The sequence below is a fragment of the Mesoplodon mirus genome (assembly GCF_964341445.2).
Source record: "Mesoplodon mirus genome assembly, chromosome: 3".
NCBI lineage: Eukaryota > Metazoa > Chordata > Mammalia > Artiodactyla > Ziphiidae > Mesoplodon > Mesoplodon mirus.
The window spans coordinates 3,875,580-3,881,782 of NC_138978.1; positions in this window are offsets into that span (position 1 = coordinate 3,875,580).

Here is a 6,203-nt window from a genome sequence, read left to right on the forward strand (position 1 = left end):
GTCTGACCCCCAGGGACCTATAGGGGCCAGATGGCATCAGCAGGACCCCAGACAGAGCTGGAGGTGGCGGTGTCTCGGAGACTCTGGGGCCCCAGCCAGGGAGAGCACTTCTGCTGGGAAACTCAGTGAAAGACAGTGACTAGGCTCCCAGCACACGGCTGAGGGATCAGATGAAAAGGCTCCCCACAAAGCCAACAAGGCTCGCAAACGCTACTAAGTGTCCTGGAAATACCAGAAGCCTTGCCGTGGCGAAAAGGAGCTCAGAGTCTGGATTCAGAGGGTGGTTTAACCCCATGGTGGGAGCACAACTTCCTCTGCAATGGGGGCCGGGTGAGGGCTCTGGGACATCTGCCTGCTCCCCCAGCGCTGGGCTGATCCCTCCCGGGTCCGCCTGGAGTCCGCACGGCCTCTGAGGTTCAGATTCATCAGCAATTGACACTGTGGCTCCAACCACCCCACCCCCCAAACCTAACAAGAGCCGCAATCACAGCGTTAACGGGGATAATAATTGCCATTTACTGAGTGTCTCTGACAACCCAGGGACTTGGCATTAGGTCACCGATCCTCCACGAAACCCACATAAGCTGGTGCTACTCTAAGTATCGTTATCACTATTGTTATTATTTTTTTAACATCTTATTGGAGTATAATTGCTTAACAATGGTGTGTTAGTTTCTGCTTTATAACAAAGTGAATCAGTTATACAAATACATCTGTTCCCATATCCCCTCCCTCTTGCGTCTCCCTCCCACCCTCCCTATCCCACCCCTCTAGGTGGTCACAAAGCACAGAGCTGATCTCCCTGTGCTCTGCGGCTGCTTCCCACTATCTATCTACCTTACGTTTGGTAGTGTATATATGTCCATGCCTCTCTCTCACTTTGTCACAGCTTACCCTTCCCCCTCCTCATGTCCTCAAGTCCATTCTATAGTAGGTCTGTGTCTGTATTCCTGTCTTACCCCTAGGTTCTTCATGACATTCTTTTTTTTTTCTTAAATTCCATATATATGTGTTAGCATACGGTATTGCTATTATTGACCCCACCTTAGAGATGAGAAAACTGAAGCTGCAGGGATTCTGAATAACCTTCCCTGGAAGCAGCTGGACCGTGATGCAAACTCAGACCTTCCTCTGACTTTGCCTGGGAGGGGGTCCTGGATGCACCTCCACCCGCAGGCTGGACCTTTGCTCCTGACCAGCCCCCCAGGATGGAAGGTGGGGGTCACGATGGAGCCCTCCTTGGGACAGGACCCAAGCAGGGAACCATAGTCCTGGCCGGCCACCTAGGTCCCTCCAGCAGCCTGAAATTTCCACCAGGCCTGGGGCCAACTCCCTGGGAGAATCATGCAAGGGGAGCCACTGCCGTGCCAGCCAGCCAGCGGGATGACCTCACCCTAACCTGGGTGACGGACCAGCCAGAGCCAGTGGGGTGCCCTCAGGCACAGCTGGAGGTACAGCGACCGGCGATCCTCAAGGATTTATTGAGCACCTGCTCTATGTCAGCACGTGTGTCAGGAACCGTGAATGGCCCAGGCACGATCCCTGCCCTCCAGGGGCTCACGGCTCAGCAGACAGGGAAGGAAGTGAGTGAATAAAGGATTCTACAAGGGAATTAGAGCTGCTTTTTAGGACATGAGAGAGAGACTAGGAGAAGGAGAGAAGGAGACAGAGAGAGAGGGAGAGACAGACACTCGGAGTGAAGGGTGCACTGAGAGATGAGCAGGCCATGCATCCCACAGGAGCGGATAGGGACAGTCCCACCCCAGGCCACTGTGGCTTCACTGCGGGCAGCTGCTGGGCTCTACTTGGGCCTGGTGCTCTGGGACAGCCCTTCACTTTCTGGGCTGTGGCTACAACCCCCCAGGCCCAGGTTAAAATTTCCCTCCAGCCACGGAGCCCAGATCTCACAGGTTCTAGATTCCTCCTCGGCCCCCACTCTGTGCCTGGAGGGTCCAGTTCCCCTCTGCAATGCCTCCCTGCAGCAGCCCCTCCAGCCAGCCCAGCGGAGGTCCACTCGGCCCTGAAACCAGGCCTGGCCTGCCTCGGACACCACGTCTGTCTGTCTGCACTGCAGGCTCTCCCTGGCCTCCCCCTGGCCTCCCCCACCCCAATCTCCAGGAGCGCCCCTCCCTCTTGGGCCAGTCAAGAGTCTAGACTCTTCCAAAACCTAAGTGCACGTTGCTGTGCCTTCACTTCTTCTTGATGGAGAAAAGGGCTGTGATGTGACGGGGTTCAGACACGCTACCCCAAACACGGCACGGTGGCACATTGATCTTGCTCAAGTGAAGGTAGAAGCGGGAAGGACCCTCTGACCTTCCCCTGAAGCGGGTCACAGGTGCCCTTCTGTGACAGGTGCCCTCCCTGCACCCGGAGGATGGGAGCATCCTTATCTCCAAGGCGAGGGGACGCCGAGAGGGATCTGAACAAACAGCTCCCCGCTTCACTACCCTGAGCCCACACTCTTTTGTCCTATCACGTTTCCCCATGACTTTCCACTCTTAATCCAACCCAGCATAAAAACACTCAGGCTTCACCGTTTCTTTGAGTCTTCATTTCCTTTTCAAGGCTCCCATGTCACATAAAGCTTATATTAAATAAACCTGTATGTGTTTCTCTTGTTTGGGTATGGAGCACCAGTGGAGAACCTAGAAGGGTGGAAGGAAAAATGTTTTCCTCCCCTACAGGTGCGATCCCACACGGGGGCCCCAGGAAGGGGAGTAGGCAGGCAGCGTGTCCGTACCGCCCTCACCTTAGCTCCTGGTCACGGGGACGCTCGCTCCAGCCCCGCGGGGACTGTCCCCAGCAGAAACAGAGCCAGGGCAGGATGGTTACCTGGTGGGAAGTCAGACTGACACCCTCAAACTTCCTCACTGGCAGCCCCGCCCACTTAGCTGGGATCACAGCGTCTGGTGGAGGGTGGGCTGGGCTCTTGCCAGTTGGAAGCTCATCCCAGGGGCTGAATTGCCCATGCAGAGGCTGGACAGCGAAACACAACACAGGGCTCAGGGGAAAGCAGTGGTGAGGTTCACGGCTGGGCAGGCAGCCTCTGTTCAGCTCTGAGCTCTCGACTCTGAAAACACTTAGCTTCACCGCTTCTCTGTGCCCACGTCCCCAGGAGCAGGCGGGAAACCCAATGCCAGCTGCGAAGCTGCAGCTGGGACATCCCTTCCCCTGGCCAAGGACCCAACTTCCCTCTGGCCCTGAGGCCAGCACCCAGGTGGGGGGAAGTTGGGGAGGAACCTGGCTCAGTCCCTTTCTCCTGGGAAGTGGTTCTTCCCCTGCAGCCTTTCCTTCCTTCCTTCCTTCACTGATTCATTCATCTGACGAGTATCTCCTGAGCTGTCTGCCTTTGTGGTTGCTGGAACTCCAACCAGCTCCAGACAAGCAGAGCTAAACGTCCTGCCAGGTGACAAGTTTCGGGGAGTGTGGGGCCTTACCAGAGCAGTTTTGCTCAGGGAAGAGTAATCCCTCCCTGTTTTCTGCTCCAGGAGACGGGGTGGGGGAGGCATCCGCTGGAGGCACAGCAGACCCAGGTCAGCCAGGAGCCCTGAGGCCTGAGGCTGCCTCTGGGAGGAGCTGAGCCCCCAGGGAGGCACGCAGAAGCCCCCCGCCCCTGAAGATTGGGAGGCTTCCCCTTAGGTCTTGAAGCAAATGTGAGAGAGAAGCCCAGGAGAGATCGCCTCACCCCACTACCACCCAGAGAGTGGCTGTGGCCATCCCAGCTACTCAGCAGGGACCCACCCCATCTCAGTCTGTCTGGGCTCTAAAACAAAATACCATAGCCTGGGTGACTTATAAACAACAGTTCTGGAAGCTGGAAGTTCAAGATCAAGGCGCCGGCCGATCCCGTGTCTGGTGACAGCCCCCTTCCTGGCTGTCTTCTCAGTGTGTCCACACAGGGTGGGAGGCGGACAGAGCTCTCTGGGACTCTCTTATAAGGGCATTAATTCCATTCATGGGGTCCCACCCTCATGACCTAGTCACCTCCCTAAACCCCACCTCCTCCTGATACCATCCCATTATATATCAACATGCGAATTGGGGGGGGCACAAACATTCAGACCATAGTGCACCCCACCCCCAGGCTCAGCCCCCCAATGAGAAAGCTGAGGCTCCCCCTTCAGAAGAAGTTCAGCCCAGGAGTGAGATATCAAACTCCTCAACCAGGGCCCTTGTGCTCCCAGGGGGTCTGGGGTGGCTGGGAATGAGGTTAGCCTGGGTGGGCACCTGCCACGGGGTTAATGAGGACAGTAACACTGAAAGCATAACCCCCAGGGACCCAGTGCCTGGAGCTGGGCAAAGCCAGGCACTGCACTGGGCACTTGCCTACAAGCTCTCCTTGGACCCAGAATGAGTCTGTGATACAGGTGCTTTTATTACCCTGATTTTAGAAATTGGGGAAGGGGCTCAGAGACATTAAGTAAGTTTTCCAGAGTCACACAGCAAGTACTATCAGCAGCGATGGGGCTTGAACCCAGTATCGGTTCACAAACCGGCCCCCCTACATGGAGGGTGAGGAGAAACAGAAGAAAGAGGCCAACACACCAGATCGTCAGGCGGCAGGTTTAGGGAGCCGGGAACTGATACAAGAGGCTTGTCTTGGGCACCTGCCTGCCTGGATCTTCAAAGATGGTAGAGAGGCCTTGACGGGGCTCAGATGGTCTTAACAACACCTGACTCTCTCAGGGCTGCGTCCCGGGAGACGGCTCTGGCTGCAGGAGTGGTGGGCCGAGGGGACATTCAAGGGCAGGGAGGGGTGAAGAACCTCTGATGGCCAAGGTCCAGCTCGCAGGTCACCCGGTGGTCACATCCTCTCGATGACCCCCTCCAGCACCTGCCCTCCACCGTGATGGGTTCTCTCAATCTCACAGCACCCCCTCTTCCGCAGCGAGCCCAGCAGTCAGCAAGGGGTCCACTGGCTTGGAGGCCACATCTTGGCAGCTCTCCGGCTGCACAGGAAGCAGAGGTCACAGCGACAGTACAGGCACAGGCAAGAGAACTTAACACAACGAAGCTTAACACAACAAAGTAACAGGTTCCTCCACCAAGAGCCCCGTGACCCAAACCACAGATTTACCAAGTCCCCTCGGCTGGGGGTCGGATCGCTCAGGGTGTCACTTGTGCCCTCGTGTGATTTAATAAAGACGACACGTGAGCAGACTCATCAGCACGAACCCACAGCACTCTGCTCAGATGATGGCACACACAAGTGCCTCCTTGCAAGGCGGCAATGATGTCCAAGGCCAGCCTGTTTCAGAGGCCAGCCTCTCTCATTAGAGAAGTTTTAGTGCTCGGTAAGGATGCTATGCCGGCTGTCATTCAAGGCTCACTGGGTGAACTCATAAGGGGGTCCTTGTGAGCTGTAACATCCTCTCGGCCAATGGAGGGGACACAGATGGCGGCCGAGTGACAGTACCAGAGGGAAACAGGAGGAGAGGGAGCTCGGCAGCTTCAGGAAATTGACCTGTGTACCTGCCATACCTCTTGGCCAGGGAGGCAACACTGTCCAGCATGAGACGACGGTCTGGGGGTGGGATGTGCCAGACCAGCCCCCCACCTGCTCCACTCAATGGCACGTGTTCCACTGCAGGTACAATATGTTTCTACAGGTGCTGCTGGCAGCAGAACAGCGGGGTCCCACTGGAGACTGAGCAGCCCCCCCACCCAGGGCTGTGAAGTAACTCACCCATCCGGTGGGACTTCCCATCACAAATCTCAGTAGGTGACGCCTCTCCCAGGCAGGATGGCGCCTGGCGTTCCCAGCATCCCCGCGTGTGGATTACTCGGGAATCGGGGGACGGCTCTCTCCCCCACTTCCACACCTCCACAATGTGGGGCCCCCAGCCGGGCATATGGGGCACCAGGCCCTACTGGTCGATCATTCAAATGTACTAAAGCCTGGGACAGTACTTGGTTCACCGGCCAAGGGGGTTTCCTGTTAGTGATCTAATCTGCTGCTTTAATGTCCATTCTTTCTACCAATGCTGCTGTTTGCCAGTTACAGGGAGACAGACCCTCCATCAGTGTCATGTTCTTCTGCCCAGTCTTGCACATCATGACCTTTGTGAGGTGACTGTCTGTGTATGCAGGGCACCCTACATGGTCTCAGCTTCCCTGATCCCCTAATGCTGGCAGCCAGGTTTGCATGGTGACGGGAGAGCTTGGGTTAGGCCAGATGCAGCACCCAGACAAAACAAGGCATA